At 48.1% G+C, this 11,745-nt stretch overlaps 1 protein-coding gene across 2 annotated transcripts in view; it reads left to right on the top strand.

Annotated features, from left to right (window-relative positions):
• The first annotated feature begins 236 nt into the window (after window positions 1-236).
• The window catches only part of ANXA2 (annexin A2), a 35,815-nt gene continuing 24,306 nt past the window's right edge, over window positions 237-11,745 (top strand). Inside the window, exon 1 of one of the 2 annotated variants that reach the window (XM_081170672.1) lies at window positions 237-331. The gene's annotated coding sequence lies outside the window, so the exon portion shown is untranslated. The remainder of the gene's footprint in view (window positions 332-11,745) is intronic. The other variant, XM_081170673.1, reaches the window with a different exon arrangement.

Here is an 11,745-nt window from a genome sequence, read left to right as displayed (position 1 = left end):
TTGCACTTTGGGGTTCTTAATAATGTCAAAAATAGTAATTGTTTTTTAAAACTCTGAAACATTTACGGGGCGGAGGGAAGCTGTTTCAAGCCGGGCCGGGGTCGGGGGCCTCAGGCCCGCCCTCCCCGCTTCCCTTCCCGAGGCGAGGCTGAGTCAGAGGCGGCGGCGGGCCGGGCGGGGCGGGCCGGGCTGGGCTGGCTGGGCTCTGGAGGGCGGCGCCTGCCGCGGCCGGAGACGCGCGGGACCCGCGGCTGCTACAAAAACCCCACCCCGCGCGCCTCTCGCCCGTGCTCAGCCGGACTCGGAGTCTGCAGCCGTCGCCGCCTGCTCGGTAAGTCTCCGGGGGCGCTGCATCCGGAGCGGCTCCGCCTGGATTGACTCCGAAGTGATCTGGATTGAATCTGGATTGACTCCGAAGTGAGGCGGCGGGAGAATTGCACCGCCTTGGTGCGCTTCCATGAGAAGTCAGTCCCGTTGAGTTCAGTGGGACTTACTCTCGCGTACGCGCGCTCGACTCAGCCTCTCCTTTATCGGGGGGGGGGGCTGCGTGTGTCTGGTGGGCAAAGGTTTGCCCTGCAAAGGAGCTCGGGGAGGATTGGGGGCGCCGTTGAAACCGGCGGGGCTGACTTCGGAGGAGGGCTGCGGCGGCTGGGAGTGGCCCTCGGTGCGCTTCGGAGAAAGTCTCCATAGGATCGGGCGTTTAGGCTGACGTCCTGCCAATCCTGACTTGTAGGGATGCCATGCGTCCTGATTTTTCCGTGCATCAACGGGATTTCAAAAGCATAATTGATGTCCGGGGGGGAATTCCCGGAAGGTGGCGCTTCTTTGTCCTGGATCTTAGGCAAGTCAGTCGCCTTCCTGAAAAAAGAACATTCGAGGTGTCCTGGTAACTCTATAATTGGGAGCCATGGGCGTGAAGTGTGCAGGGACACCCAACTGTCAAAGCAGAAATACAAATGGAAAAGGTTTCTCGGCTGTTCAGAGTGCCAAGAAGCTCCTTAAAAATATAGAAAAGGGGGGAAAATAAATTTTCATTCTGCTGGGGTGAAATGCAAACTAGCAGAACGTGACAAACATTTTCTAGTGTTGTCTTTCTGCTTACTCATCTCTTGCAATACATTTGATTTTAATTTTTGCTAATTCACATACCTGGCTGCATTCTCAGCCCTTTTCTGCATCCTCGCTCCCCAGTCTTGGGTGCCCAGCACCTGGCCTGTGGACTCCCCCAAGCAGAGTTGGGTCCTGTGTGTGGAGTCTCTGCTTCTGTCCCTCCTTGGTGCTTTAGAGTCCCAGAATGGTCGAGGTGGAAGGGACCCTGAGGGTCATCTAGTCCAGCTCTCTTGCTCTAGCTGGTGAGGCAGCATCCAAAGACGCCCAGGAGATGAGATTTGCAATATGGATAACTTGGGGACCTTTGGAATGAGGGGCCGTTTGAAAATGCTATTAATAATAAAGCTTCTGAATGGTTAGACAGAGGGCACCAAGGCTTTAAGCCTTCTGTGTGATCTGCAGCCTTGCATGCTTTGGGGACAGCTGAAAGAGAGCCGCCTTCTTTCCTGGGTTGTCGTGCTGCAATAAGGGTGTGTTCATTTATTCACCACCCCTCTCTTTGGCCCTCCAACTCCAGGAGGCAAGGATCCAGTATCCAGGCTTGAGAGCTTTCCTTTAAAAGTTTCCACCTTGTGTGTGGGCACAACCCCCCCCCCCGCATGCATGGCTCCCTTTCCCCAAGGCTTGTGTAGGAGACAGTCCCACCCCATGGTGCCCTCTGCCAGTGGCCCATTGCCAGCAAATCCCAAAGGGCAGCCCAGGGGGCAAGGACTGGATCACAAACGGCCCCTTCCAGAGCCCATCCCGAGAGGAGAATAACTGGTTGTGATGGTGCTGTGTAAATTTCCCTGCTTGCCTTTGCTGGCTGTGGAGGTTCCCGCTCTTGGCTATTAGTTTCAGTCCAAGCCTTGGGTGTGTCCGCCTTCTCACCCAAACGGCTCTCCTGTTACGTCATTCTGTGAAATATGCTCTTCTCACCCCACAGGCCAGAGCTTGGCATGTTGCAGCAAGTTGTGCAGTAAGCAAAGATGTACTGAGAAAGGGCCACACCCGTCCTGCATGCTCCGTTTGGGGGAATTATGGATGACTGCAGTGCCTGAGTAATAGGAGGAGGCTGCCCCTGAATGAAGTCCACAACCCCCACACCACCTCCCCAATTATCCCCCCCCAAAAAAAAACATCTTCAAAAACCAGTTGCTACCTCTGGCCCAACAGTAATCTAACATCTGGATGATTGCATAATCTTTGCAAGTTTCTTGTGAAATGGTTGCGGGGTGTGTGTGTTTGTCTCCTGAAGATATTTGCTTGTTTTCTGAACATAGCTCACTATCTCTCGACCTGAACCTACTTTCCATGGTTGTTGTGAGGCTAAAAGGGGGACAGTTGTTTTTGTTTTGTAACATGTTACAGTAAAAGCATATTTGCAAATAATTTTAAGGCCACAGTCCTAATTCTATTGACCTGGGATGAAGCCCCATTCAATTCAAAGTGACTCACAGGGCAATTCAAAAGTTAAGTCGGTGAACCAAAATTCTGCAGCTGCTCAGAGAAATTAATAAAAGATTTAAAGTAGCTGCATTTCTGAAGTATTTATCAATGCTTGTTTTGCCTGCAGCGGAACATTCCTCTTGTACAGATATACAGTATGGTGTTTTATAAATGTAGAAAATGGCTTCTGCATTTCTCCCCAGTTTCCTGACTTCTAGAATGTGCTTCTGACAAAGCAGGCTTGAGTCCAGCCCACTAAAACTCCTGCTGCAGTAAATCTGATGGTTGTAAAGGAGCCACAGGACTCCTGGTGCCAGCACTCAGCAGATACTGGCCACCCTCCAGGAGGGCTGCAATATACCTGCCTCCCCCAACATTGATCCCTCTTTTCGTACCACAGCTCCCATCTGGCTGGAGCTAATGTAAATTATGGCCCAACCTGGAGGACACCCAGTATATGTACTGCTAGTTAACAACAACATCTTTGGAGTTTTGGGGGATCCTGACTCTTCCCTCCCTCCAGGTCCAGAAAGTCATCATTGTGTAGAGGGTAGAATGTCAGGCTGGGTCAAATCTGGCTCAGCTTAACCTCTACAGGGTGAGCATAGAATGATAGAGATCCTGATCATAGAATGATACAGACCCTAAGGGTCATTGAACCCAATCCCCTGCAAAGGAGGAGTCTCAACTAACGCATCCATGACAGACGGCCACCCAGCCTCTGCTTAAAAACCTACAATGGAGAATCCACCACAGTCTTTTCCACTACCAAACAGTTCTTACCATTGGTAGGTTAACATAAAAATGGGTGTGGCGAAACCATGCACACTACCCCGTTCTCCTTGCAGGGAGAGAAATGTGGTAATTTTCTCTCTCTCCTTTGCTTCTAGCTGGGCAACTGACATTTGGCTCAGGGGTTTCCTGTTGCTACCCTTTGATTCTGTGGGATGCCTTTGTGAAGAAACCATTGACCAGTATAGTCATGCCACAGCAAGCCACAGTTGACGTGAAATACAGGTGGGAGGGAGGTGAAATCTACCCCAGGCTGGCTCATGAGCAGAGCTCTCTTGACTTGTAGGTGCTGGCACAGCCCAGCAACACAGCCTTGCCTCTCCTTCCAGCTAAATAACCAGCACTGCAAAAATTAAAAAGGTTCGTTTTTTTAATAGTGCTTTCAAACACTGAGTAGGAGAGCTGGCTTCTCTTCCTGCCTCCTCCCTGCTTTGAACTTAATTAAGTTCTGCTGCAGAGTTTGGCATGATCTCATTCTGGCTTGCTGTCTTTGTGGGTTCCGTTTGCAGCAGTGACGGCCTGCCTTTTCCTGCAAAATACTTATCAAAACGAGAAAGCTTTCAGCAATCCTGTTTTGGTTTAGAGAAGCCCCCCCCCCCTTCTCAGCATTCCTGTGGAGGTAGACCTCTTGGGTGCGTCCTTTGGGGCAGCTCTGTGCCTCCCTCTCTTCCTTGCAGCCCCACATTCCTCCATGGCCACGCCCAGCCTTCCTTGGAGACGTGGCTCACACAAGCTCAGGGTTTCCATTCTCTCATTCTGAAGACTTCTGAAACTTGAGCAACACCTTGCTTTTTGTTTTTCTGTTTTTTGCCATCCCCAGAGGGGCCACTCCCTTTCAGGCTAGCACAATGGCCCTGGCCATGCCTAGTGAACAGTTGCCAGAAGCTCCTCTCTCTCCGCTTTTCTTGGACTTGATCTGTGCGTCCAGAGAACACTCCGAAGGCTGGTTCAAGGACTTGGCTGGGGCAGAAGGAAGGTGCCAAACACAAGACAGAGAGAGGATTGGGGCTTTTTTTAAAAAAAGGGTGGCAATGTTTAGTCAGTTGATTGGTTACTTACTTATTTCATAAGATTTAAACACCACTCAATTGTTAAAACCCAAAGTGGTTTCCAAAAAAGATAGAAAAGAAGAAGCGCGGGTGTCGCTGTGGGTTAAACCACAGAGCCTAGGGCTTGCCGATCAGAAGGTCAGCGGTTCAAATCCCCATGACGGGGTGAGCTCCCGTTGCTCTGTCCCTGCTCCTGCCAACCTAGCAGTTCGAAAGCACAAAGTGCAAGTAGATAAATAGGTACCGCTCCAGCGGGAAGGTAAACGGCGTTTCCGTGTGCTGCTCTGGTTCACCAGAAGCGGTTTAGTCCTGCTGGCCACATGATCCAGAAGCTGTCTGTGGACAAACGCCGGCTCCCTCGGCCAATAAAGCGAGATGAGTGCCGCAACCCCAGAGTCGGTCACGACTGGACCTAATGGTCAGGGGTCCCTTTACCTTTACATTTAAGAAGGATTAACAACAATAATTTATGACTTTTCAAAAGTTAAAATAACTAAGCTAAAAACAGATAAAAATTTACATCAGCTTTCTAAACATCTAGGGTAGGCTTGACTACACAATACTGTTTTTAGCAGGCACCAAAATGGGTACTGTGAAGGTGCCTGCCTGACATCAATGGGCAGGGAGTTCCAAAGTGTAGGTGGTGCCACACTAAGACATTGACTTCTTTTAAAATTCAGAGCATGTATTATGTTGGCACCTGAGCCAGGAGAAGGTGCCTCTTGCAAAGCAATCCAACTTGGATGGCTTTTTTAAAGAACTGGACAGATTCATGTAGGAGAAGGCTATCAATGGCTCTGCTGTGCCTGCAGTGTTGGCTTCCAAATCCCAGTTGCTGGAAGCCACAGGAGGGGAGAATGCTCTTGTGCATTCTTTTGAAAGTTCCTTCTAAGGATTCTCTGGAGAGTTCTCCTTTGTGAATTAAACTATATGGCTTCCACCGGGGCAGCAGCTTATTCTGTGCTGCCCCAGTTCCTCGTCTGCTTGAATGACACCAGGCTATTCCGGCATGCTCTGGTCAAGTTTTGAGCATGTGTAGATCTGAACCTGAATCCATGTCCAGCTGTGATGCCGCCTTGAAATAATAATTTTACCTATTAACACACATTTTAAAAACTCAAGGAGAAACAGAAAGGGCATGGTGATTATGCCTCTGGTATGGTTTGAGCTTTAAGGGTTATGGTGAATTTTCTGGAATTAAGTAGCTCTCAGTTTCACATGGCATCCTTGGAGTGGGGTGAATGAAGGCCCTGCAGCTTGGGTGGCTGCCCCCCCCCATTCTCATTCTGCCCCATGGGATGCAGATGTCTCTTACTCTTCATCACACTGGGCTAAACAACACAGCCTTTAGTTCCTTCTTCCATTAGGAGCCAAGTGGTGAATCCAGCTTTGGCAACTTTCATACAATTCATTTAAAGCACTATGATCCCAACTTCAAACAGTCATGGCTTCCCCCACCCCAAAGAATTCTGGGAGCTGCAGTCTGTTAAGGGTTCTGAGAGTTGTCAGACAGTTCCCAGAGTGGCTTAACAGTCGATCTCTCTTCCCAGGGAACTCTGAGAATTGTAGCTCTGTGAGGGGAATAGGGGTCTCCTAAAAACTCTCCGCCCTTTGGGGGAAGCCATGAGTGTTTAAAGTGATGTCATAGGGCTTTAAGTGGATGGTGTGGCCAGAGTCCTTCTCAGGGTCTCCTCTGGGAAAACGTGGTTCCAGGGGAGGCTGGGCTATGATTAGCCCTCAGGCAGCCCCCAACTGCTGACCTCCTTGCTTACAACCAGTCCAGGGGGTGGCATGGCCTGTCAGCTGCCTCCCCCTCCTTCGTCTCTGTGTTAACCCACTTGGAACTCAGCAGGGAGGGAGGGTGGGTTTGCCTGCCATTGGCTCTTGCTCCCCCTCCCGTGGGGCTGCCCCCCTTCCTCCCTGCCAGCATCAGCCGCCACTGCTTTGTTCAATACCACCGAATGGATGCTATGCCTTCTGCTGCACTTAGATTTTGGTACAGTACATCATTTGGTTGAAAACGGATTTGTGTCAATTTCCCTGCAGGCTTGCAATCTTGGTTTAAAGCTCTGTGTCGAATGAGAGCTTGTGTTCCTTCTATAATAAGAAAGAGCAAACCCTTTGTGCTTTTTGTGTTTCCCATTTCTGAGCTGTTGATAGATGTGACAGGGTAAACCTCAGGCTAAGTGGCAGACCACTGTCCCTAATACCTGTATCAGGCACAGCTCTCTTGAAGGGTGAACCGTTCTGTGCTTAAGAAAAAGCAATAATTTTTGGCAATTGGACTAAATTGTACATTTTACGCTATTCAGTTAGAATCAATTGAGTTCTGGGCAATTTTGCACAAATGTTAGGTGTACACAATTTTGGCTGGGTTTCCATGCTAAGCTAGACCCTTAATTTTTGTTGCTAAAGTCTAGGCAGTGGAAGCTGTGACAGAATTATAGCCTCAATTACTTACTGGGCAGAGGAGATTGCAGGAATTGACGTATATGCTCAGATGGGGACTCAGGGCTACAGCCGAAGAGGGGAAGGCATGATGTTTGCAAACACCTTGGGAACTCTGGTGTAGGGTTTTTCTTGTGTCTGCGTTTTCCAAGTCTCTAGTGCAGGCAGGCGTAAAGAACCTGTATCTCTCCATTGCTCCCCCCCCAGCCTGACCAGCAGTCGAGGATGATTGGAGAGGGGCGTTTCCCACCCCTTCCCTAGTGGTTTGTGCATTTCCAACTCTTCACTGCACTCATGAGGACTAGAGGCCTCCTGCCACAGTTGAAAAATGCAAGAGTCTGCAGCAGCTCCCAGATCCTGTGTAGTTGGCAGTCCACAGTTCACAGCATAGCCACGCAGTTCAAGATCTGTGACCTCATTTATCTTTTAACAAACTCATCTTTGCAGAATTCCCATCTTCCTGCTCTCTCTCCCTCCCTCCCTCCCCCATGACTGGGCTGCAATAACTTTTCTCCGATTGGCCTCCATTTACTACAGTGTTATGTGGCAACTCAGCCGACATTCCAAGGGCGTGTCGGCTGAATCACTGGACTTGGTTCTCCGTCTGCCCTGCCTTTTTCTGCCTTGTCTCAACAAGCCTGCTTGGCTGTGGTTTTCATTCAGTTTTGTAACTGAAGCTCTTTTAAAAATCAGTTGGTGCTCTGGCCGAGGCTATTTTTATTGCAATGACTTTCAACTCCTGGTGTAACTGCTGGGCTAGGGCAGACAGTGGCATTTCCTTTAAATTATTATTATTATTATTATTATTATTATTATTATTATTATTATTATTATTATTAAAATGATGTAAGTTTAAGTGTGTCTCTCTGTGTGTGCCAGTGTGGTGCAGCGGTTAGCAGACACTCCAAGTGTCCTTATTTTCCAGGGACAGTCCCAGATTTACAGATGTCGTCCCGGTTTCTGATTTGCTCTCAGAATGTCCCACTTTTCCTTATTTCCCTATTTCCCTATTTTCATTGGGAAATTTTTGGAGGGGATGGAGTTTTGTGACCGCGGAGCCAAGGAGATAATTAACTATATCATCTTTAGAAGGCATCTGAAGGCAGCCCTGTAGAGGGAAGTTTCTTTAATGTTTTATTATGTTTTTATATATGTTGGAAGCCTCACAGAGTGGCTGGGGCAACCCAGTCAGATGGGTGGGGTAGAAATGATGGTGATGGAATAAGACATCCCTATTTTCATCAGAGAAATGTTGGAGGATATGGGTTAGAGTGTTGGATTAGGACCTGGGAGAAACCTGGATTCCAATCTGGACTTTGCCATGAAGTTCACCTGCCTCTAAACCTGATCCTACCTCAAAGGATTGTTGTGAGGATAAAATGCCAAAGGGGGGGGCATGTGGGCCACCTTGAGCTCCTTGAAGAAAAAGGTGGAATCAGGGCCGTCTTAAGCATATCCAGCGCCGTGGTGCAAAGCTCCCTTTGCCCCCCCCCCCATTTCCCAGAGTTTTTTTAGGGAGGTCAGGCGGGGCTGGAGGAGGCGGGCAGCGGCTGGAGGGCAGCTCCTCTGGTGGGAAAGAGGCAGAGGCTGGACATGGCGCCTACCGGCTCAGCTGGCCGCTTCGTGCCACGGTGGCCACAGCAGACGGAGGCTCTGGGCGCGGTGCGGTGCTGCTTTGGCGGAGGCGGGCGAGGGCAGCGAGCTGATGCTGGGAGGCGCTGTGTCCAGCCTCTGCCTCTTTCCTGGCGCCCTCCAGAACTTGGCGCCCTGGTGCCCCATGCCAATAGCCTCTTTGGGTAAGACACCCCTGCGTGGGATGCAGATGCAATAAATATATGCAGAGCTTTTTTTCCAGTCAGAATTTGGCAGAACTCAGTTCTGGCACCTCCCAGGTGGGCGCCATTGCCATTATTAGAGAACGAGGGAGGCATTCCTGGTGTGTTCCAGCACCTCTTTTTCTAGAAAAATCGCACTAAATATATGAATGGTACCTTATAGCTTGATAAGCTTTGATTAATGAGTGAAACAGTGGGGGGTATCAAATGTATCAGGACACCATAGCTGGGGGTGGGGTCTCTGCATTACTTGGGTGGTTTTTGAAGGAGATTGGGGAGAGTCAGAGGAAGGTGGATCCCAATAGGCCTTGGAAGCACAACTATTTATTTGAATTCCTTTAAAGCCACACCCTTTTCCCATTCTGGAGCACTTAATGGGAACAGAACATTAAAGCAATAAACAGTACAAAGAGTATCATAGAGTCACAAGACGGCAATAAAATGGCTGAGATTAAAATATTGATGGGACCACAACCCAGCAGCAGTTTGCTCTGTAACCCAAATGCCTGGATTAACGGGAATGTCTTCAGCCTTAAAAAAATTTTTTTATCGGTTGGGGTGTGCATTTAAAGCACATCCAATGCACATATAAATTGCATTACTTTCCCCAAAGAACCCTGGGAGCTATAGTTTGTTAGGGGGGCTGAGAATTGCTGCTCTGCGAGGCAAAAACTGCAGTTCCCATGATTCTTTGGGGGGAGTTGTGTTCTTTAAATGTGCTTAGAATGTGCTTTAGATGTATGGCGTAGATCCAGTGTAATCTTTGAGCGATCTAGGGCTATAAGGAGCCAGCAGGTTTGCACACTATTTGCTGGGGAGAAGTCTGCCCCCTTCATGCCTTGCTTGTGGGCTTCCTGGAGGTATCTGCCTGACTGCTGCAGGAAAATAAATGCTGGACTATATAGCCAGTTGGAGGCTGCAGTAGACCAATTCTCTCTTCCTTCCCTCCTCCTGTTTCAGTTTCACCACCCGCTCCTTCAACGGACACTTCTGCAAGTTGCAGAAAGAAACTCATGGGTCCTTTTTGAAAGTTGTTGTGATAAAAACAGCCTTTTGCATGTACAAAGTTCAATACTCCCATGTAACTAAAGAGTCCTCTGCTCAGCCGCCTGAGTTTGCGATAAGATGGAATTGCACCCTCAGCCTCCTTTAACAGAGTGATTAACTGTAACCCCAATAATATTGGATCCCTAATAGTAGCAACAGTTACTGTTGCTATGATGGCTCCCACCCTCTGAGATCTTTCTCACTTTCGTTTTCCTCCTTGGACCCAAAGATCAAAGCACACACACACACACCCCCCGTAGGAACTTGCCCCCCTTTACGTCTCTGGCTGCTCAGAACTACACATGCAGTCTTGAGGGGTGGGGGGAAATAGGCAAGAGGCAGATGGTCTTAAGTTTGGGTTTCCTCCCTTTTCACATCGGGTTGTCCTAGTCATTTATATTTTAAGATGTCCCTACAAAAATCTGTACTCATTTTTCTGTTTATTTTCTCCAATATATTTATTTAGTGTGAAATCATGATGAATTGCGGGGGGGGGGGGGGATTCTTTCTACAGGTATAAAACCTTTATACTTTATTTTTGATTGTAATGGCATACACACTTTCCCCAAACATGCACATTTTTGCAAGCATGTTTTGCTTGGAGAACGGTGTTGCAAAATTCGGAGGCCTGAGATTTGGGAGATTGCTGTGTCTCCCTTGGCTTATTGCTTCAGGGACTTCAGGGACCAGTTCTTCTAGGTTGTTCTGAGGGTGGGGATGTGGTGGTGGTTGGGAAAACCATGGGGTGGACTGGATGATCTTCTGGTAGGTAGCTGTTCAGCGCCACTCACTTTCATGGCTGTGTGTTTCTACCGGGTCATCAGTGCTTGAGCAAGAGGAGGGAAGCTGCTTATTGTCCACCTACACCCACACAAACACACATACACCCTGCTGTGACTGTTGCACCTTCATAGGGTCACACAACAGATTCTCTCTCTCTCACACACACACACAGCCAGTCCTCAGTATATTTGAAAAGTGAGCACAGCTGCTGCACACAGCGTACCATTGTCAGATGCTGTTTGGCAGCTGAAATATTTGTCTAACCTAAGGAATTTGGGAGTTCTGTTCTCATGCCTGATTTCCAGGAATGCAATGGTGGGGCCTGAATTCTTCTCAGCAACACCTTTTGTACAACAACTGCCCCTCCTTCCCAGATTTTTGAGCTCCTCCCAGCCCAACAGAGCTATTTGGCTTGCAAAGGCGTTGAAGATACAGGGAGTTAAAAAAACTTGTTGGAAGAGAAGAAAGCAGGTTAAAATCAACACATTTCCCCCCTGACTAGCTGCTTTGGCCTTTTCAACACCTTTGTTATTTCAAGTTGCCAGCCTTTGTACTTCTGGGTTTTTTGTCTTTTTTTTTTTTTAAGACTCTTCCAAATCTTCAAGTTACTAGTCCACAAATGCTTTTCTGCCCTACCTGCCTGCCTGCTACTCATTTGTAGTCTAGGTTCTAATACTAACAAAAGTTCTAAACTTTTGTTTCCTGTTGAGTCTACCTATTGACAGCCCCCAAAGTGGCTACTGTAAAACTGAAATATTGCAATTAGTGCAGTAATTCCAGAACTGTGCTATGAGAGACCTACTACTTTATTGCAATAAGTAAATTGAATTAAATATTGCTATGAGTCTAAAGTATGAATAAAAAAGAATGCCTTTAAGAGGCACTTCCACAGTATTTCCTGTTATTGGCTATCACTTGCAGGGGACAGAGCAAGGCTCTGTGTCAGGGGAAATTTAAATTACCCAATCACTCCTGATGCAAAGTTGGAGTGGAATTACTCGTTGAAGGAGGATTCTTGTTGCATCTCTGTGTAATATGCTGCTCTCAGCAGGCTTCTGTGTGCCATTTAACTGCTGGAAATTTTTGGAAACTTCCTTAAGATCAGTTTTGGTATTTTGGCATATGATTTTCCCCCCATGTCATGTGAGTGGAGAAGCCTATATCTCGGCAGTTACCGTATTTTTTGCTCCATAACACTCACTTTTTTCCTCCTAGAAAGTAAGGGGAAATGTCTGTGCGTGTTATGGAGCGAA

This window comes from Podarcis bocagei (genome assembly GCF_964188305.1).
Source record: "Podarcis bocagei genome assembly, chromosome: 14".
NCBI classification, from domain to species: domain Eukaryota; kingdom Metazoa; phylum Chordata; class Lepidosauria; order Squamata; family Lacertidae; genus Podarcis; species Podarcis bocagei.
This window is presented reverse-complemented; position numbering and strand designations above follow the sequence as displayed.